The sequence below is a fragment of the Festucalex cinctus genome, chromosome 8 (genome assembly GCF_051991245.1).
Source record: "Festucalex cinctus isolate MCC-2025b chromosome 8, RoL_Fcin_1.0, whole genome shotgun sequence".
NCBI lineage: Eukaryota > Metazoa > Chordata > Actinopteri > Syngnathiformes > Syngnathidae > Festucalex > Festucalex cinctus.
The window spans coordinates 799,830-823,162 of NC_135418.1; the positions used below are offsets into that span (position 1 = coordinate 799,830).

Sequence of the window (23,333 nt, forward strand, 5' to 3'; positions counted from 1 at the left end):
CCTAGCCACTAAATTCACCATTAGTCGGCTGAGGATTTGTGCCATATCTTCGTGGGTTAACGACCCTTGTTGAGCGTCGCAAACGAGTTGCGCAATGTTGGTGTCAAGAATCTCTGCGCTAGCGCTGGCTGTCGCATCGGCATAGCCTGGAATGAGATTGTTAGTCACGGTCGCAAGGGCATTTTCCAAAGCATCCATTGTTAAAAGCAGCGTTATGATATCAAAGATATGCGTAAGCTCACTTTACTCAATTTGGAAGGACTAATTGTTAGCCAATTAGACAATGCTGGAAATGCTTAATGCTTAAAGATTGGCTTTTTGGGCCCAATTAGTTGATTCAAAATGTTTTACCAAAATTCTTAAGGCACAGATTAAAGGATGGTATCCAAATATGTTACCAATTATTTTAAATGGCAATGCATTAAATAATTGAGGACCCTCAACAAAGTATTGTGTTAAGCAATTTAGTCTGTTAAATTACTATTAACCACAGCATACGTTTGAGGTTACAGGTTTTAGGAAACAAAAGTCTACTAAGGACAGTCACATTAAATTAAAATTACATTTAATTCAATAGAGGTTTCCAAAAGTGCCTAAAAATTGGGTAAACACTTTTACTACAACGAGAAAAGCTATACACTACTAGTTGAGTGTTGCTTTTAATTAAAACAAAATTAAGTACTTGAAAACGGTGGTTAATTATTTAAACAAACTCTTTGGTTAGTCAATAATTAAAGTTATCAAGCGTTTTAATTTTGTTGGCAAAAGTTCCTCGACTGCGGTACCGTGAATAGCCACAGGAGGACGCCGTCGGCGTTTAAAACGCAACGAGGCTCCTGTGTGTAGTATAGAGTCGTACTTTTGTTCGATCAATAAAGTTTTATGACTTTACCGCATAGACAAAACAACTCCGTCGCTCGTAAGTGACACATAATGTGTCTTAAAACGAGTGTTTAAATACCTTGCACAAGTTTTAAAATCGTAGCACTTGGCAAGCAAAGTTGTTAGCAAGACGCCGCTAACGTAAACTTTGTCAATGAGTGGCACGTCACCGGAAGTTGCGCGTGCGTGTGTCGCCAGCTGTCAATCTGTCAAACACGTTAAATTCACTCCTTACGGATAATCGCGCGTGTTGTTATGCGCGGCACTGACGGCGAATTATCAAGAAGACACTAATAATTATAATTTAAATAAATCAAGGAGCGGAAACCACGGAAACGTTTTAATTCCCACGGGTTTATATCGCGATACTAGTATCCTGTAAGGACTCGCTTCGAGGGGAAAGAGAAAACTACTACTTCCTGTAAGACGGTGTTAATTCATTAAACACGACGGAATTAATGAAGATTAAAAAGTGCAAAACGTACAAAAATATTAACCCTAAACTCACTGTTAACACTTGGTGAAACAGGAGTAGGAAAAATATTATAATGTAACGTTTAAGAGTGGCGAAGACACGTGATGTTAAATTGTCTTAAATCCAGTAAGAATCATAGGTTAGGACGGTACAGTAGTAATTTAAATCCCTCGATTAGTTTCAAATCACGGTAACTTGATTATTTAAATTATAAAGTGCTTTGAATGCGATGTTGAAGAAGGCAGACAGTAGGCTCACGGGGGGAGAGGGGGGCTGCGATGTGTCCCTCTTCACACGTGAGTTGCTAGAAAGCAGGAGTCAACTATACTAGCTGTAGTTTGGCAGCTGGCCGTGTAGCAATATGAGTATTAAGCAAACAGTATACTTTAGTGTTAATCAGATGGAAATCTAATTTCAACAATTTAAGCGAACTGTATAACTAGTTATTCAGTGCTACAATTTGGCAGAGACTGGGCTCTCAGTGGGGGGTCACGTGGTGAGACGTGATCCTCTCTTGGAGGCCACAGCCAAATGAGGAGCGACTTGGAAGTCTGGCCGTTGGGCCCGCCCCTCAAATTAGTTTATTGGTCGACTGGTTTCAAGGGGTGGTTACCTGAATCCCAGTTAAGTTAAGGATACGCCTCCAAAGATGGCGGATCTTAACACGTGTGTTTTACACAAAAGGCTAGCAGTTTTAGCACCATGTGCCTTACGCTAAACCCGACAAAAGGGAGTCAACTTAACACCTTGAGAAGTGTGCTGTGACTCAAATGGTGGTCTGAATGCAGAATTTCGTGCACTAGACTATTTCCTCAGCCTAAAGGCTTGTAACGTAATCAGGTAGCTAAGCTGATTGCGCCACGTGAGGTTTGGAATATATTTTTAACCCAATCAGAATTCGTGACGAGTTAGAAAAACATTCCCAGGCCTAAAAGTTTTGCATGCAATAAAAAAAATGTGATCGTTACTCTTCCACTTTTGTGTGTGTAACATTCACATAGTCGACAAATTCATTCTCTTCTCTTTTTTTTTTTTTTTTTTTTTAAAGGGTTAAAAAAAAAATAAAAAAAAAAAAATTCAATCTCTTCTCAATAACTAGTCGTTAGACTGTTATTTAGTGCTTCAAATACACTGCTTTTATACAGCGGATTGGCTCTGGCATAAAGTTTTAGTTAGGTTGCTATGGAAACGAGCTGAAATTTTCCCAGAAGAACACGCTGCACTAAGCTGTTTTTGGATTGTTACATGTGTGTGTTTCACAAAATATGTAACATAAATTGGCCTCACCAAAGGGGCACCATTATGTAAGGGAAATCGGTCCAATTAATTATTAAATCAATAATTGTTAATTATTAAATTAATAATCAATTGGCTCATTAATTGAAGGAGACTCAAACTTAATATTTAAATTAAGTTGAGCTTGCCTGCGGAGCACCACATCTCTTTTTGATAATTTTATCAGGATAACAGATGAGAACCTCGTTGAATCAGTCATTAAAATGAAGGTTGTGCCCTTACTACAATTTTGTGAGTTCTTTGTTCAGCTTAGAGGTCACTATAAATTGTTGAAACACACACACAGTAAACCAGGGGTTGAGTTTTGTGCACGTTTATTCTCTAACCTAGGTGGGATAATCTACTTAGAATTTAAAGAATCAAAACTAACGACTATGATAGGCAATGAAACGAGAACTAAAATAATAAAAATAATCAAAGGAGAAGAAAAGAAGAAAAAAAGAAACGGTCTTAGCCAAGGTGATGGATTTCTTAAATCGAACCAACATGGGACCCACAATCAACCTAGTTTGCACCAATTTGTACTAGGGCGAAGGCCTGCAAAGTTGCACTTACAGAGGGGGTTGGTCTCAGAAGCAGGACCCTGGATGGAGACTCGCCAAGCTCGTTTGAAGAAGGGATGAAGAAGGTTCAGTTCAGGAGAGGGAGAGACAGGTCGTCCGGCTGGCCAACTGAGCGTCACGGGGTCAACCTGCTGGCTGGGAAGGGCCCTTTTTTGGTTGAGGCCTAGTGTGCCTGGAAAGGCACCATCCGTTTGAGCCTTGTGCAGGGACCAAAAGCAGCGTGTTTCGCTGCGCCTGTCGCAACACGCGATGGCTTCTGTGCGTTGCCGTGTGCTGGAGGTTAAGCTAGCTGGGCTAGCCCTTTGTCTGGCAGCCGCGCCGATGGAGACCAGGAAGGAGCCAAGAGGAGCCAAAGCAGCGGAAGAGAGGGAGCAGCACGCAGGGAGCGTGCTTTTAAATTGGGAAGGCGGCGGCCTCCACACCAGGGGTCTGGTGACCAAAGTGGAAAGTTACCAGCTGGGGGAGGATTTTGGAAGACTAATGAGATTGAATCTGGATCCCATGTGTGTTAAGATTCTAAGGTCAGAATTCAACCAATGCAACACGTACAATTGAATACCTCAAATAAAATGTTACCTAGCTTACACTGTTAAAACGTGCATACACATGAAAGTTTAGTGGAGAATCTGCCACTGCAATGGAACATTTTCATGACATTTCATGGAGTCAACATTTCACAAATGGCAAACATAACATTTCATAATTCATTGTTCTGTTGCAAAATAAGAAAGTCAAGTTTCTAAGAAGGCTTTTACTGTCCTGATTTGTGTGTGTGTGCGCGTGCGCATGTCAGTCAGAGCATGTGTGGCTGTTTGTGGGGGATGTTCTTGTGCTCCCCACCCCCCACAGTGGCATGTTCAGGCCACAGGAGCTCAATTCCTTTGGAACTGAGGTTGCAAAAAGTTACAACCGGCCGATAATCGTTACAACTACTTATCTTCATCATGTCTGGCCCGCAATTCAGCCAATCTTTCTTGCATCTGATTTCTTAAAAACTCTTGATAATCAAACAACAGGGCCGTCGAGGGTCCTGGTGGCTTCTCCTGTTCAAAATTCACGGGGGTTTGGTTGGACCTCTGTATCTTGGCTTCTGCTTCCGCGATTCCTTTTTCCAATTTTCTAATCCTTTCTTTCATTTCTCCTCTCAAGGAGGCTTCTTCATGGAAGTGTTGAATTAAAGACACCCAATATGGCCTAAATTGACCAAGATCTCGAAAGAGATTACATAAAATCGGTACTAATCCTTGTAAGATATTCTCTACTAGTTCTTTACTTGTTTCTAACCTGGTTATCCGGTTCTTCAGTTCAGCAATCTCGTCTTCCATCTCATTCTTGTTGTTGTTTCTCTGAAGATGTGGAAGGCCGTGGACCCTGGCGTCTGTTCCAAAGGTGTGACAAAGATATGTTGAGGTTCAGGTGTTCTCTTACCTCATCATCCTCACTGTCTTTGCTCAAGTCAAACTTGAATTTTCTCTCTTCTGGCTCCTCCTTGTCAGGGGAGGCGCTCTCTCCCTTGGCTGGCCCTTCCTTCGATTCCGCCTTTGACCTCACGGCTGGAGTTCCCAATACTTTTCCCATCTCCATTTATTCCTCCTCCTCCTGGCGGTCAGTTGTTATAGAGCCGTGCCTGAAATCTCGGGTCAGAACTGGTGGAGATGCAACATTATTTTCCAACAAAAGACAACTAATCAAACAAACCAGACAATTCAATTCTGATTTTAAATATTATGTTAAATTATAACCATTAACCATTCTCTAAAAATAAATTTAATAACACAATTTTTGCTTTTAAAAATTACAATAACACAAGCCAACTAACAATAAATTTTCCATTTATATTGATAAAAATCTCTGCCACTACAAAACAAACTCCTAATTAAAACACCAACAAAAACCTAACATTTCCTTTTTTTATATCAAAACAAATAATTTTATCAAAATAACATCATTAACTTTATACTAATATATTTTGTGCTTTCTCTCAAGCTACACATCCTCTCATTTATCTCCATCGGCCAATAGATCAACAAATCAAAACTTAACGACTTTATCGGGGTTTCTGCTCTGATTAGCTGCCACCCTTCAGCTACCCCAGCTCTTATTCGGTTAACCTTTCCCTATCCTCATCCTACAATGTTGACAATACAATATGCTCTCTCCGTCCCACAAACCTTCACAATACTGTGCCTCCATAGTCTCTTACAGGTCTAAATCCCACTGAGCATGCACTTTTATCCTAGGTAGACCCTTTATTCTACCATATCCACATATCTATGTTTCAAATATTTTAGCCGTGCCTACCTCGCTCAAATCCGACGTAAGCTCATCCAACCAGCCTTCGTCGGATATCTGTTCCATATTCCACTACAAATTACACAGGTCAAGATAGCTGCTTGCCAACTAAAACCTTCTACTCCATTAACAATATATCCTCTTACTACATTTATCCAAAAATTAAATGCCCTTCCAACCCTTATTTCCGCACGATGATAGCTCCTTTCACCATAACAGCTTGACAAAGGCCGGAGTGGCTGCTTCCATTTTTTAATTATTTGTCTTACTCCTTAACTTCAGGCTGGATTAACTGGCATTGGTTTCAGCTGCTTTACCCCTTGGAGTCCCCTTTTTTTTCCCCTCCTTTTTTAATTGCACTATATTTCTATCTAGAACTTCATCACTGATGTCAATTTGGTCATACTTCGCTTTTAATCCCAAATGTCCTGACATCACATTTACAAGCACAATAAAATACTTTTCACCCTTAGTGTCGTTCACCCCCCATGGGGCCTGCTACGTCCATGCAAACTAATGCCCATGGAACATTGCTTTTAATCATCAACCCGTCCACTCGTTGTCCCAAGCATCCTGCCTTATACACAACTCGCAATTTCATATAACTGAACGGATTTTCTTTTCTGGGACCCAAAGTTCCAGTTTCTCCAGCTCCCTCTTTGTGGGCAAGGCCCTTACATGGCTAGCACTTCACGTAGGCCTTAATAACCTCCCACACAAACTCATCTGGGACCACTTTTCCTCCTTTGGGAGTATTGTCCCATTTCTCTGCTCCTACAATATTTATAGCCTGTTTTACTCTCTTATTGTAGGAGTGGAGCTATCAATTTCCGAAGCCTTCCCGTGGCCTTTGGGTTCAGGGACGTACTTTAGCTCCTGGCTACTCAGCTCCGTACCCGTGTACATTGCCTCTACTTCTACCGGGACTACCGCCTTCGGGTTTCCTACCTTTACTCGCAGGCGGATGTCCTCTCTCGAACGGTGGGGTGTGTTATTTCCTTTAGATCGGTTGCTCCTTCCCGCTTCTCTTTTCCGGGAGGTGGATCTCTTCTTGTGTCCATGGACACTCCTGTTCTGCAACCGAAAAAGGCTGCCTCCACTAGAACATTAGTCTAGTGGAAACACCTACCTTCTCTCCTTGGTTCTCGACGACTTTCTTCTTGTGCCAATGGACACTCCTGTCAGGAACCGAAAAAGGCTGCTTCCACTAGAACATTAGTCTAGTGGAAACCCCTACCTTTTCTCCTTGGTTCTCGACGACTTTCTTCTTGTGCCAATGGACACTTCTGTCAGGAACCGAAAAAGGCTGCTTCCACTAGAACATTAGTCTAGTGGAAACCCCTACCCTTTCTCCTTGGTTCTCGACGACTTTCTTCTTGTGCCAATGGACACTCCTGTCGGGATACCGAAAACTTACAGTTTTCTCAAAAACACAAGGAGAAAAGGCAGAGGGTGGGGGATCAGGGATAGATTTATAGCGGCAGCCTCTGTCAATGCATCCGCTATCCAAGAAAAGGGACTATAAATGGCTCCCGACACCCCACAATAACCAAGCAAAGAATATGGTAGTTTTGCTAAAAATGGATACTTGAGATGACAAACAAATAAAATGGGCCACCGTGCCCAAGATGGTAAGCCTATATAGCGTAAAGCATAGTTTAACATCACAAGGTTTGAAGAAACTGCCTCTCTCCGAGCAGCCTCTCAACATTAACTCTGTTCAAGCCCTCCTTCTCTTTGTGGACAGGCCTGAACCACCCCTTAACTCAGCCCTCCCCTCAGGAAAGCGCGACGCAGCGCGCTCTGCTAAGTACACTAAGTACACTATCAGTAGCTTCACAGCTGACCAGAACAGCAGGTTGCTGTTAAAACCCATTCACTTTGAATGGCTTTCCTCACACTCAACCTCTCTTAGAGTGCAAGTCTCCTGGGGGAGCCAGTCACCGTTCCTTTAACACAAAATAATACAATCAACTTCAACTCAAAAATCACACTAGACTTCCACAATTAAAGAAGTTCTTTTCCATGAAACACTATTCATCAAAGAGACTATTTTGTGTTAACTCAGGGTCGTATGACATGACAATTTATCAGCGAGTTCGCTATCAGCTCTAAGCTCTGTGCCCTCCGCTCAGAGCCGCAAGCCTCGTTCACTCGGGTTCCTGTTTTGGGCCTCGATCGATCCCGATTTTGACAAAAATGAGTCAATCGAAGCCCCACGATATGGGCGCCACATGTCAACTTCCGCTTACCCGCAGGACTTAAATCGGGAAATATGTCCTGATCGACTCTCCAGTTAAAGGGTTAGAAATTCCCCTTTTTACTCACCAGCTCGAAGGCGTAAGCGTGAGGAGACGGGAATTAGATAAGCCGATATATCAAAGTGGATTCACCTAGGTTTGTTCACTGTCTTCTTATCATGAGGCCAATCCGTTTCCATCCACCTATCAATCCTGAGTGAGTAACCACACACACAGAGCCCAGGAAGGATAATCTGAACACCTCACTTAAATTGGCAGCTCCACTTTTCTAAGTTGTTTGCATTTGTTATTGACCTAGTAATTTAATAATCCTTGTTAGGATCATACGGATTTGTTACTTATCAAGCAGGAGTATTTGACTCAATAATACAGATGGAAGCATTGGTCAGAGGTTATTCAAATACATTTACCTTCTTCCAAAAGTCCAATGCTGTTGTCCTTCTTGGAGGAAGAAAAAATAATAATGATGCGGACTTAAAAAAATGTCCAAAATAAAAATTAAAAAGAAACAAATAAAATAATTAATCCACAACTGGTTCTTCAATTATTTCATATGGACTTATAGAACGTCCTTGGACTTATATAACGTCCAAAAAGAAAAGAATAAAAATAAAATCAAAGACAAATAATAAGGTCTTATAAAACGACCTTGGACTCATAAAACGTCCAAAAAATAAATATAATAAAAGTTAAAACAAACCAAACAAACTAATTAAATCACAATTAGTTTTTCAATCATTTTATTTGGACTTATAAAACGTCCTTGAACTTATATAACGTCCAAAAATAAATAAAATAAAGGTTAAAACAAACCAAACAAACTAATTAAATCACAATTAGTTTTTCAATCATTTTATTTGGACTTATAAAACGTCCTTGGACTTATATAACGTCCAAAAATAAACAAAACCAAAACCAAATAAAATAGAGACAAAACAATAAAATGATTGATACAAACATTGTCTTTTAAACAATTTTATTGACAATAATAAGACAACCAATATTAATCATAACAATCACATTTAATGATAAAACCTTAAATCAATAAAAATAAAATAAAATAAAAACAGGAGATCAAGAATAATATAACCTTTTACAAACGTTTTCTAAGATTGATCATTTCTCGGAAAAGCTTAAGACCTGATTCACAATAAGATGTTTTTGGCTAAAAATAATTTTAAAGATATGAGAGTGTATTAAATGGCCCCTACCCTAACACGCGATTAGTCATTCATATCTTCCTATTATACATCATTATTGCTAAAAGATTTGTACATTACCAATCATTGAAGATAATTCCATTCACGGCTAGTCCAAGTCCTTCGGAAAAAAATCGTAAGTCCTCAAACAGGCATAAATCCATCTTCAGAAATACTCTCCATCCAGACCAGATCGCAGGGTAAAAAAGGGCGTCGATCGCAGCTGGTGACGGCTTTTTATCCCCTTGGGTCATATCACTGACTTCTTCCGGTAAATGTCCTTCCGCCTCCTTATATCAAAGCGCGCTTGTTGAGACTCATTCTCAGTAATTTTCCATAGATGAGTCATAAGTCATACATTCTTTACAAATGTGTCATGGATACACAACGTTGAATGATGAGTCATACATGAAAATATGTCAAAGGTCTTCAGCTCTATTCGACAATAATAAACGTTAGAATCAATAAAATCATATGTATATTAATTAAGCAAGCATGAATAACATATATATACATGACATGTTAAATCCCAAATTCTCTCAGGGCACTTAACAGGTTAATTCTAATCTCTGTTGCACATCTTGTATGTCATGTTGAGAAACAATTCATACAGTTAATCTTTTCAATGCAGTTACAGCAATATTATCAGCGATAAAAGACAGTATCACTTATAAATAAAAGAAAAGAAAAAAAAAAGAAAAGAAAAACAAAACGTCATAGTTGGACTCAATGTGCTATAACCATTGCTCCATAAATCAGGTTAACAATTGTCGAATATAGATTGTGTTGTGTATTTTATTACTTAATTCAGGATATCATTTATTTACACTAATTTATATCTAGCCTTATAAGGAATGTGTGTCCGGGCAATGCTGAGTGGGCGGCTTAGTTGTACAGGTTTGGCGGCATCTGGTGGTTACCTTGAGGAACTACACCCAGAGGCCAAAGAATAATTATCGGTCTTACAGACACCCATTGGTCTCTAACTAAAAATTGAGTCTAGCCCATTAATTTGTTATCTCATTTTACATGATATGGCGTTTCATCTGACTCTACTCCATCTACTCAACTCAACAGTAGACGTCTTAAATAATATTATTCATTCAAATTAAGTAATATAGTAGCTGTTATTTCACAATCAGGGCGGTACGTTAGCTGGCTTCTTAGCATAAAGGGTTGTGAGATCGAGTCCTGCCTCAGACCTTGTTGGGTAGACTTTGCTTGTTCTCCCAAATTCCTGAAAAAAACACACAAAAAAACAACAAAAAAAACAAAACAAAACCCACACGTAGTAGGTAAATTAAAGAGTCCCGATGTGTAAATATGCATGTAAAAATTGTTTACCTACGCGTACCATCGGAAAGTAAGCGCGATTCGTAAGGAAAAAAAAATAAAAAGTTAAATGTCTCTTGGTCATACAAGATACACGTTTGTTCACTATATGTTTAGGTAAATTGCTGCAAAGAGCGGTTTTAAGATTAAAAAAGATCGTCGCGGTAGATTTCTACGCTCTGATTAAATCTCGTAGTTTTGTGTTTTAAACCCTGGGGTGATTTAGTATAGCTAATCTTACAGACTATCATATTCAATAATATCTTATAGGCAAATTTAACAATGGGTATTTCTAAGTATTTAAAAGAAAAAAAAACTCACAAAGACTTGGGATCTCTTAGTTCGAATACGTCGTGCAGCGATAAAACTATTTAGAGTGTTAAACGTGCTACATCTTCGCTAGCGATAAGTCTAAAGACGTTTTATTTATCCTCGAAGGGTAAGATAGAAAAACAAGAAACAAAACAAAACATAAGGGTTTCACGAAACAAAGCACTATCGGTAACAAAAATAAAAAGTAAGTATCCATATATTATTTGCGCAAAATACACCTGGCACCTTAAAACGATGCCTGCATCCCCCTAAAAACTAAAACGGAAACAAAACAAAAATAAAACTACATCACCCTTCTTCACGTACGCACCATGTCCCGAACATAATAAAAACATATTTCATACCCGAATACTTTCTAAAAAACTACAATCCTAAGCCTTACAGGGGTATCCATTGAAAGAAGCCATGGTAATAATAATTAGAAGATATTTCATTCATACATCATCAAATAAAAAGGCTAACATCAAGACAGAAGACTCTTACAAACAACAGCTTAAAGATTTCAAAAACAGTATATTTATTAGTTTTTTTTAATATTGCAAGACCGTTAGATCGTAAAACCCTTTTTCACACAGCGCATTCGTATATACAAACCTCATAAACTTAAACAACAACAAAAATACATAGAGACATCCGATAAAAATCGTATAGACACAAATTATAGCACTAGCGGTAACAAAACTAGAAACAGAAAAATAACCGTTTATACAAGTACACATAGAAATAAAAAGTAAGTATCCCTATATTATTTGCACAAAATACACCTGGCACCTTAAAACGATGCCTTCACCCATCTAAAAAACTAAAACGGAAACAAAGCAAAAATAAAACTACATCATCCTTCTTCACGTACGCACCATGTCCCGAACATAATAAAAACATATTTCATACCCGAATACTTTCTAAAAAACTACAATCCTAAGCCTTACAGGGCTATCCATTGAAAGAATCCGAGCTAATAATTAGAAGATATTTCATTCATACATAATCAGATAAAAACTAAAACGGAAACAAAGCAAAAATAAAACTACATCATCCTTCTTCACGTACGCGCCATATTCCTAACAGAATAAAAACATATTTCATACCCAGATACTTTCTAAAAAACTACAATCCTAAGCCTTACAGGGCTATCCATTGAAAGAATCCGAGCTAATAATTAGAAGATATTTCATTCATACATATTCAGATAAAAAGGCTAACATCAAGATAGAAGACTCTTACAATCAACAGCTTAAAGATTTCAAAAAGTATGATCCCCACAATACATTCCCCCCTCCACCTCCTAAATCAGTTACTGCTTTTAAAAAAAAAAAGAGTTTGCGATTACAAGTCCTTTTCATAAATCAGTTTAAGAAAAACAAAAAAAAACAAAACAGTATATTTATTAGTTTTTTTTAAATATTACAAAAACGATAAGAGGATAAAACCCATTTCCACACAGCTCATTCGTATATACAAACCTCATAAACTTAAACTACAACAAAAATACATAGAGACATCCGATAAAAATCGTATAGACACAAATTATAGCACTAGCGGTAACAAAACTAGAAACAGAAAAATAACATTTTATACGTGTACGCATCTGCAGAGAGGCTAAAACAACTTGCGCACTCAGCTCATGAGAGTGCCACCAACACCATCTCTAAGCCTAATCCTTTAAAAAAAAAAAAAAATCAGTACATTTATTAGTTTTATAACGCATCAAAAACGTAAGAGGGGTAAAATTTTTATGTACAACGCAATCTTATATACAACAACTCAAAAACATAAAATACATCGCTAGACGTACCTTCTTCACGTACGTGCCATATTCCTAACATAATAAAAACATATTTCATACCCGGATACTTTCTAAAAAACTACTAACCTAAGGGTTACAGGGCTATCCATTAAAAGAATCCGAGCTAATAATTAGAAGATATTTCATTCATAGATATTCAGATAAAAAGGCTAACATCAAGATAGAAGACTCTTACAATCAACAGCTTAAAGATTTCAAAAAGTATGATCCCCACAATACATTCCCCCTCCACCTCCTAAATCAGTTACTGCTTTAAAAAAAAAAAAAAGAGTTTGCGATTACAAGTCCTTTTCATAAATCAGTTTAACAAAAACATAAAAACAAAACAGTATATTTATTAGTTTTTTTTAAATATTACAAAAACGATAAGAGGATAAAACCCATTTCCACACAGCTCATTCGTATATACAAACCTCATAAACTTAAACAACAACAAAAATACATAGAGACATCCGATAAAAATTGTATAGACACAAATTATAGCACTAGCGGTAACAAAACTAGAAACAGAAAAATAAAATTTTATACGTCTACGCATCTGCAGAGGGGCTAAAACAACTTGCGCGCTCTGCTCATGAGAGTGCCACCAACACCTTCTCTAAGCCTAATCCTTTTTTTAAAAAAAAAATCAGTACATTTATTAGTTTTGTAACGCATCAAAAACGTAAGAGAGGGTAAAATTCTTATGTACAACGCAATCTTATATACAACAGCTCAAAAACATAAAATACATAGCTTAGACGTACAACAAAAACGTGAGAAATGGTAACCTTATGATGTCAAAGACCGCCAACAGCTTGTTTTCTCAGGTATACCCTTTGTAAGAGACTAAGGTGTTAATCTACTAATAAGAAGCTGATTTTGGTTAAATTGTTGCAAAGATCGGCTTTAAGATTAAGGGTTAAGTAGAGTATAAATCTATTAACGTATCAAGAAACTCAAAGTTTCATACTTTCAATTCTCTTAGTTTTAAAAAGAAGCAGATGTCTGACCAATAATGTCCACATGCAGTTCCTGCCTGAGTTTGTGATGACATATTCTCTCCAGAAATCAGTATTTTTTTAAACTAGTACAATTATTATCTTTTTTAAACACACAAAAAAAAGGTAAACAAATTTTCGCTACTCTAATGCCATACATTGTTCCGTCATCCAAAATGTATAATTTACAAATTGAATACCTTTGAATCAAATTTTTAGGTTTTACATTCATTATCAACATTTTAATACCCTAGTTTACTTTTGTAGACAAAATTATACTAACTTTATTGTGTTCATCCTACCGAGATTTCTTTATTACATTGCTATCAAATACAACGCACAAAACATCAACCGATTAATTTCACGCCTCACTCTAATTAAAATAAAAATAAAAGTGTACACACCCTTCTTCATGTACAAATACATCTATGGTGTCATAAATTCAAACCGTGGATCCTTTCTAAAAAACTATTAGCCAAGGGCTTACAGGAATACCCTTTGTAAGAGACTAAGGTGTTAATCTACTAATAAGAAGCTGATTTTGGTTAAATTGTTGCAAAGATCGGCTTTAAGATTAAGGGTTAAGTAGAGTATAAATCTATTAACGTATCAAGAAACTCAAAGTTTCATACTTTCAATTCTCTTAGTTTTAAAAAGAAGCAGATGTCTGACCAATAATGTCCACATGCAGTTCCTACCTGAGTTTGTGATTACATATTCTCTCCAGAAATCAGTATTTTTTAAAACTAGTACAATTATTATCTTTTTTAAACACACAAAAAAAAGGTAAACAAATTTTCGCTACTCTAATGCCATACATTGTTCCGTCATCCAAAATGTATAATTTACAAATTGAATACCTTTGAATCAAATTTTTAGGTTTTACATTCATTATCAACATTTTAATACCCTAATTTACTTTTGTAGACTAACTTTATTGTGTTCATCCTACCAAAATGTCTTTATTACATTGTTATCAAATACAATGCACAAAACATCAACCGATTAATTTCACGCCTCACTCTATTTAAAATTAAAAATACAGACAAACTTATCACATTCTAATACCTACCTCCCTCTCTTAATCATAGGCTGTAACATCCTTAGACCTTTAGATGGCGCCGTTTACCGCGGCGTGTAACACTCAGACCTCTCCGCCATCCTCCGTTTAGCTTTTTACATAGTCACACAGGTTTTTAGTCTAGGAAAAAGGGGGGAATGCGGTTCTGAAATGGGTTAAATAGCCGTCCTATACGCACGAATAATCTATTTTTCGTCTGTATTTCCAACTCCATCGGTTAGAGACAGACGCCCCTTTTATTTTTTATTTTATTTTTTTAAAAAAAAGGAAAAACCCCTTGAATGAGACGCGACTTCATATTCTGAAACACCGGTAAGTTTCTTTTATTTATTTAAAAAACATAAAACAAATGGATAACATTTTTTAATATTCACAACACTTTAACTCTATTAAGAGAGCCTCGTACTATTTTACATTCACGCACGCACATGCCCGATAGAGGGGGCTGTGGTGGGGGTTCCCGGGTGCGAAGTTTGGCCGTGGTGTTGAGGGGGCTCGCCGCTTCCCACGGTTGGTACCCGGTCTACTTCAAAGGGGGTGAAGCTTTATCAGTATTCGTGTGAAAATTTCATGAATACAAGGGCGCTACTTCAAAAGCTGGTAAGATCCTTCCTGCAAGATGAAAAAAAAGTTTTTTAACAAGAGGTTGACGATTTATGGGGGTCTTGCAAAAGTGGGGAGAGCGCTTCCTCCCCGACTTCAAAGGTGTTGGTTTGGTGGTGGTGGTGGGGGGTCGACGGAAGCACGTATACAATTGGTGGGGGTGTTGGGGTGACCGGAAACATATGTTGGTTGAAGGGGTGCAGAAGGGTGGGGGGAACCGGATAACATGTGTTTGTTGGGGGGGTGCAGGATGTCATCAATCAATTTTGACAGGAGCCGTCTTCCGGCTTCTGATTGGCTAGGACGATGAGGGGGGTGGGGAGGGGGGTGCAGGATGTCATCAATCAATTTTGACAGGAGCCGTCTTCCGGCTTCTGATTGGCTAGGACGATGAGGGGGGTGGGGAGGGGGGTGCAGGATGTCATCAATCAATTTTGACAGGAGCCGTCTTCCGGCTTCTGATTGGCTAGGACGATGAGGGGGGTGGGGAGGGGGGTGCAAAATGTCATCAATCAATTTTGCATTCTACTTCAATTTTCTTTCTAAGTGCAACCGATCATAGGGAAAGGAGCCGCTGTAAAAAGAGTGTGATTAGATTTATATCCTTAAATCATTAAAGGTTACTCTTTAAGGGTGTTAATCTAATGGAAGCCGGGGCTGACATTCTAAAACTAGGGCGGTGAGAACCTAAACGAATCCTTTTCGACGCCAGCTTGAAGCGCCCCCGTCATCTCTGTAAATCCCGTGTTACTACGGTTTGAGATAAAAGGGGGGCCTTAACCCTTTGTAACGGAGAGTTGGCCAGGTAAGCGAGATCAGACAATAGTTATTGTGTAATGTCAGGGCTACAGGCGAGCTAGGCGGTCGCCCAGGGCGCCATCTTGTGGAGGGGGCGCCAAATTGCAGAAAGGAAAAAAAATAAAATTTAAAAAACACAAACACAACCCCCCCCCCCCCCCCCCCACCCCCGCCCCCGTGTTTTCTAACATAAAATATGTTATATAGTAAATAGATTTTATTAAGTTCCTTTTTTTTATTACTTCTATTTCAAATAAATGACTGTGTGTTCACGACCTGCTGTCCTGGCGCCCTGAACCTGACCCGCTGCTGCCGCTTGCAATGAAAGGTAGGGGGAGGGGTCGTATATCATCTCAGAGTGTAGTGGCAGCACTTTAGAAAGATAGATAGATGGTTAGCACACTTGTGTTGTTTATACATTGACATCGACAACAATGAAAACGTCCAAGCCTTCAGGTGCTGCATTAAGAAAGCGGCGAAAGGAGGAGGAGGAAAAACGGGCCCAGGGTAGAGGTATGTATGTCAGTCAATCATCATTGTTTATAAAATAAACACGAAAATAGCGTTAGTATTTTAGCTTGCTTGTAACTTGTTTACTGCACCATTACATCCATGCTAGTAGCTACTTTGCACACAAGAGTGGGGCAATGCTTGCTGAGTTTAAACTAAAACAGCCATTAAGTCCAGATACCTGCAAATGGATTTGCATAAGTCATTGTTTCACATAACCACATTAATTTATTAATTTATTGAAAATAAAATTTATGTGCTGGTTTAATGTAAAAATCTATATAGTAAATAAAAAATTTTCAACTAGATGCACTGAGAAAATATTTGCAGCCACAACAAGCACCTGCAGAAGCTGTGGTAAACAATCCTTCAGTGTCATCTTCACCAAAGGCTACTGAATGTAAGTGCATGAATGGTGCATTTAATACAAACAGCCATAATTTCTTACATTGTATTCAATCATAATGCAAATGGATTTGTTTTCCCTGCTTTAGCACCAAAATAATTTGAAGTGATGTATTTTGTTTGATGTACAGCTGAAGCAACAGCCAGTCAAGCACCAATCAGCAGTACTTTGAGTGACACAAAGCTCGATCTTCTAGATCCAGGTGACTATTTCAGATATATCAGCTATTGCTGCATCATGTACAGTGCTCAGCATATATGAGTACACCCTTTGAAAAATGTAAAGATTTTGTTCAATATCTCCCCGCGACCCTTGTGAGGAATAAGCGGTCAAGAAAATGGATGGATGGATGGATGGATGGATGTTCAATATCTCAATAAACATAAGAACAATTTCCAAAATATTGACAAAATGTTTTCTGTAGAATATGCACTTGACTCACAACATGAAAGTAAGGTTGTAATAGGATGCATAGATTACAAAATCTTCAATTTAATCAAATTAACTAATGCAAAAAAAAAATAAAAAATGCAACCCACAACAACGACTACATCTAGGATTTTCTATGATCTCAATGACTGTTATGGGTAGCAACATGTCTGCTAGGCCTGGAATTAACAAGCCTTTTTCTCGGGGTCTACTTATTTGTGCAATATGTACTCTAATAAATTAAAAAATAAAATAAAATAAATAAAAATAAAATAAAATAAAAACTCTGAGCAGAGATGCAGTCATTTCCGACCTGGCCAAAATCCAATATGTCAACCATGGAACTTTTAACTTTTCTAGAGGAGAAAAAACTTAGAGAAATCTATCCCAACATGTGTGTAGCACTCAGAGTGGCTGCTACCATATCAGTGACTGTAGCATCAGCTGAGAGATGCTTTTCCAAGCTTAAACTAAAAAAAAACTATTTAAGGTCTACCATGTCACAAGAACGGCTAACTGGACTGGCACTTATCAGCATCAATCAAGAAGTATCCAGGCAGCTATCCTTTGACGCACCAATTGATGCCTTTGCTGCAAGGAGCTCCCGGCATGCACTATTTTAAATATTTGCCGTTATGTTCCTAAGTTATTTAGTGAAGTTTTTTTGCACACTATTCACATTATCTGTGAATCACCTTATTGCCAAAGTTTTACGATATATCGACGTTTGTAGATTGATACATTTACTATTTTTTGTATCTTACACAATTATTAATGTAGATAGTGAAAACATTTTGAGGTTTTAAATACTGTCATTTTGCAAAAATTGCAATAAAAAGTTGCATTGCATTCTACTTCTGTTATTTTTGTTATTTTTATTTGTTTGTGGAATTTGGTATTTATTGCGTGGTGTGCTATTAAATATAATATATCTATAATTTTTTGTGTGTTTTTTTTTTATGGGATTTGGGGCTACCATGTACATTTTCGCCTAGGGTACCAAATCATGTAGGGCCTGTGTAATGTAGTGTAATTGTGATTTCGGAGATATATTTGCCCATAACTTCAATTGAGAATCTAAAGCATACTGTATTAGTGTATTAGTGTTGAAAATAGTTTTCTCAAAATTAATTTTCGGCAGGGAATAACTTTCTGGACGTAACCGCTGGCTGTACCGTAAGCCCTGATCGACTGGTCCATTGTGTAATTGGGTGCACAAGAATTTACAGGCTGCTACGTTTTCCACGGAAACTCGACAAGCAAGCAGCCTTTGCATATTCTATGCAGTATGCAGTCAAGTTACTTTAATCTAGCTAATACAATGTTTTGTTGGAAATGTGGTGACATATCGTAAGTAGTATCATCAATTATTTTATTTTTTTTAATTTTGTTTTTGTTTGTGTCACACTAGATCAACAGCCAAACTCGAGGGGTTCCAGAACCATATTCTGATGTATACAAGCATTCATGCACCGTTAAAATACATCACCCACCTGCAAGAAAAAAAAATATCAACGGGAGTGTAACAACTATGGCCTATGGCCCAATCCACCCTCTAATTTTTTTTTTTTTAAAGTTTGCTTCTTCTAAAGCAAATTCTCTGCAGTCGCATAAATATTCCACTGCCCAGACAGGATCTAAGCTTGGGTAGCTCTGCAGGTGGTCACCCAACCACCAACAAAGCTCTTTTGAAGCCACTGACCAGGTGACAAAGGAATTTATGCGTCTGCCGAAGGAGTGTATTCAAGCCCGTCTTCTCGGAGCCCGAACAAATGGCTCCAATGATTTGGAATACACAAATGACTGATCAAAGGAATGTTCATGACTTCTTATCAATCACAAAGGATATTCTGGCGCCACCTTTCCAAACGGGCACTCCTGGAACGTCTAGACGGAGCAAAGCACCGTCAAGTGGTGAAACTTGGAACTATCCTTAGTGACATTTCATATAAGTAACCGCATTTTACACATTTATACCATGATAATTCTCGACAGATAACTGAACTACGAATGATTCATGTTATGTCTTTGTGTGTATGAACATCCTATTTCATTTGTACTCCATAAAGAATGAAAGATAATCAATATCTTTCAGTTCAGTCAGATTAGACAAGTAGAAGTTACCTCACAAGTTAGTTTATGATGCATTAATTACGATGTGTGTTAAACGGGTTGTGTGGGAAAACTGATTTGCCAGACTGACCAAATTTAATGCCAAATTATTAATCCCTTTAATAATTTTTTTTTTTAAGTCAACTTACGTTTGAAACATATCAAGATCTGGCAGGTCAAATTTCTCTTTTCCCTGTTTCCTTATCCATTCGCATTCCTTCCTTATTTTCATTAGATTTATTTTATTTCTTTTCTTCTGACGGTAGAATAGTTAGATAGGCAGTGTTTTAATTCTGTAGTGTAGCAATCGTGAATAAATGTATGTTTTATTAACTTTATTCCGCCTAAGTCATCTGTGTTTCCGAGTGGATTATTATTCTTTTGTTAGTACAACGAACCACTGAATATCGAGTGTGGCGACTTTAGATTATAAATGACTGATGCAAGAAGGATTTTGGTCGTTGTTTGCTCCTGTTAACCCAAAGCAAAACCAACGTGGTGCCCCTAGAGGTTATCGAGGTAAATATAATTTACCTCTGTAACGTCCAGATTATTAATTCGTCCAAAAGACGACCCAATTATCGCTACAGGAGAGTCAGCAGCCAAATTGGAATGCCCCGAATGAGGACACTTTGGATGGAGGACCCCAGAAGGCTTCGGTGTTGTACCACCAGTATCTCCACCTACCATATCTTAGCTGCAACAAACTGAAGTCAGCCGACGTCTTGGTATGTCATTTACATATGGACGGCATTACACACTACATAAACTTTTTGTGTGAAGCAATACGGAATGGTCACATGTACAAGCACCACTTGTTTTACACAGGACCTGCTGACCAGGTGTCTGAAGCCATGGAGTGACTCCTCCCTCACTTTCCTCAGCAAGCCTTTGAAGAATATGATATCATCGTTGGTGGGAACATGCCCTCACTCTATAACATGTACTTGTGCAGTCAAGGAGCATGGCAAATTTAATAAAACCAGCAAACATTGAAGTGACTTAATTATTACTGCAGTCTGTTTACACAATCAATGGACAACCCTTCCTTAGTTTTGCCCCAATAAAATCATAGAGTCGGCGAAAAGTAGCGTTACAGATCATACTATGTGTTCAGGAGAGCTTGAGGAATGTTGCAATGTTAAAGGGGGACAATGTCAACACAAAAAAAAACATCATGGTATTGAGGTAATCAGATATTTTAGCTGTGTACAACACATACCTGCTCTGTAACACTACTTTTGGCCCAAACCTGTATGTCTATTTTCCATATATTGAAATGCGCAGCGTATTGGTAAATTTCTGGAACAACTGCAATTCATGTAGCTCATTGTATTCTAACAGCATTTTTTTTTTTTGTAGACTTTTATTTTACTTTATTTTATTTATTCATTTTCATGTACTGTACCTTACATTCATTGGCCAATGAAGAATTCCTTGTCATTGCAAGCATTTATAATAATTCTCCAGGCTTTTGATGTTTCACATTTCTGGACATGTAAAATAGTGTTAGGTTAGGTGTCGAATGAACACTGCATGTTGACGCCAAAGGAAATATAATTTTTTAGTTATTCAAAATGTACAAATTAACACACAACAACAATATACAAGTTATACAAACTACAACAACCAGTGTCAGACATGGAGTTATTATATGCCAGGCAAAAAACCTTTGTATTATCCTCGAGGATCTGGGAAAGTGTCACTTATTTGCCACAAGTGCACCAAGGTAATGCAGTCTGGGGATCCAGGTACAGGAAAATCATGGTGGTGCTGATGTGCCAGCAATGTGTCAAAAAGTATTTCTTGGTGTCTGTCTATCAGCTGGACTTGGATAGCTTCATGTTCCTCCAGGGTCATTTCCTGTACGAGTCTCTACAAGAAGGTAACAATTGTATGTCAGATGAGGTACCAAACAATGAACTGAAAGTCACTGAGCCAATGAAGTACATTATTACATGAACAAGACTATTTGTGAAAGCCATGTAAATTCCTGCACATCGAAGTACAAGGAAGCCATTGTATCTTCAATCAAAACTAATTAAGTTGCTTAGTGATATTTATTAGGTCAAATTGTTCAACATGGTGACAAATCGATATCTGAGTAAAGGGTTTCAAATGTTTTTGTAAGCAGCACTTTTCTGAGTGGTTAGTAGCAACAAGACACGGGGGGAGATTTACGAGTCTGAGTTGCAGATGTGTAGTTCAGTTAACACCATTATTTTGTACGATATACTAAACATATCAACAAACGATGTAATCTAAATACCACATATTCCAGCAAAGGTATGTTTTGAGCCATTCACATGCATGCTCGAATGGATTATTTTTCCATGCTGACATAATTGTACGTTACCAACCAGACACCGCGTTCTCTTCCTCGTCGTCACCCTCGCCGCCTCCTCGCCCTCTTTGAGATGGTCCAAATGTCTATAAAACATATAACTATGTGTTCTCTGTTGCATGGTTTAGTTCACTAACAAACATGAACATAGATAGCCATTAGCATTAGCTGACGTACAGTATTTCCTAACAATGCCGACAAAAATATTACTTCTGAAATTAAATGACTAAATCACAAATTTAGGGATCTGTACAGTATGTCTAACAAATGCAATTCACTTACGTCATCACTCGAGGGAATACCAAAAGTCGTTTGCGTTCTGTTCTGGTGAAATCGGTGGTAGGCTGGCGAAGTATGGTCTCTCTGGGACGCCGTAGTTCGTGTGCTTAAAATCATTGCATTATCTTGTTTGACCGATAGATGGCGGTCGTGAGCTACACACTGGGGCTTTAAAGTCTCTTCTTTCATCAGGAAAAAAAATGGCTACATGGCTCTGGTTGATCTCCTTTGCTCTGCTGCCACCTGCTGGCCATCCATCCATCCATCAATCCATCCATCCATCTTCTTCCGCTTATCCGGGGTCGGGTCGCGGGGGCAGCAGCTTCAGGAGGGAAACCCAGACTTCCCTCTCCCCAGCCACTTCAACCAGCTCCTCCGGCAGGATCCCAAGGCGTTCCCAGGCCAGCCGAGAGACATAGTCTCTCCAGCGTGTCCTGGGTCGTCCCCGGGGCCTCCCGCCAGTGGGACATGCCCGGAACACCTCCCCAGGGAGGCGTCCAGGAGGCATCCGCACCAGATGCCCGAGCCACCTCAGCTGGCTCCTCTCAACGCGGAGGAGCAGCGGCTCGCCTCTGAGTCCCTCCCAGATGACCGAGCTTCTCACCCTATCTCTAAGGGAGAGCCCGGACACCCTGCGGAGGAAACTCATTTCGGCCGCTTGTATCCGGGATCTCGTTCTTTCGGTCACGACCCACAGCTCGTGACCCTAGTTGAGGGTCGGAACGTAGCTCGACCGGTAAATTGAGAGCTTTGCCTTTTGGCTCAGCTCTTTCTTTACCACGATGGACCGATACAGAGTCCGCATCACTGCATACGCTGCTCCGATCCGCCTGTCGATCTCCCGCTCCATCCTACCCTCACTCGTGAACAAGACCCCAAGATACTTGAACTCGTCCACTTGGGGCAGGATCCCATCCCCGACCTGAAGACGACACTCCCTGTGGTGGCTTGTTTGGGGGGGGGGGGGGGGGGGGGGGGGGGGGGGGGTTGGAGGTGTGGGTGGATGGGAGGGGGGGTTGGGGGTCGGGGTGTGTTCGGAGGTTTGGGGGCCGGGCCACCCGGGTCGTGGTGGGTGGCTGGTTTGGGTGGGGTGCGTGGGGGGGGGGGGACTGGGGACCGGTGGGGCGCTGTGGGGGCCCGCCGGGCCTCGTTCTGCGGCCTTGGGCTCGGGGGGGTGGGCCGGGGCGGGGGCGGGGGTCTTCCGGGCGTCTGGGTTGGCTCGCCGACCGGTGTCCGCCTGGGTGGCGTGGGGGTGGCCCTGGTGCTGCCGCGATTTGGGGGATTCCGGGGGGGCTTTGCTGGGCCGCGGTTGACGGCTCCTTTCTTTGGTGGCGGTCCTTATACATGCCAG

The 23,333-nt window shown here is 39.4% G+C and overlaps 2 long non-coding RNA genes across 2 annotated transcripts; one reads left to right on the top strand and one right to left on the bottom strand.

Moving 5' to 3' along the window:
* Nucleotides 1-16,718: 16,718 nt before the first annotated feature.
* Nucleotides 16,719-19,643, top strand: LOC144024404 (uncharacterized). Its single transcript, XR_013284762.1, has 3 exons — nucleotides 16,719-16,812; nucleotides 16,949-17,020; nucleotides 18,659-19,643. It is a non-coding gene; the product is annotated as an uncharacterized LOC144024404 (long non-coding RNA).
* Nucleotides 19,644-20,910: 1,267 nt separating this feature from the next.
* LOC144024401 (uncharacterized) lies at nucleotides 20,911-22,927 on the bottom strand. The gene is made up of 3 exons (XR_013284758.1): nucleotides 21,986-22,927; nucleotides 21,720-21,789; nucleotides 20,911-21,234 (listed from the first exon to the last, which is right to left on the bottom strand). It is a non-coding gene; the product is annotated as an uncharacterized LOC144024401 (long non-coding RNA).
* Nucleotides 22,928-23,333: the final 406 nt, after the last annotated feature.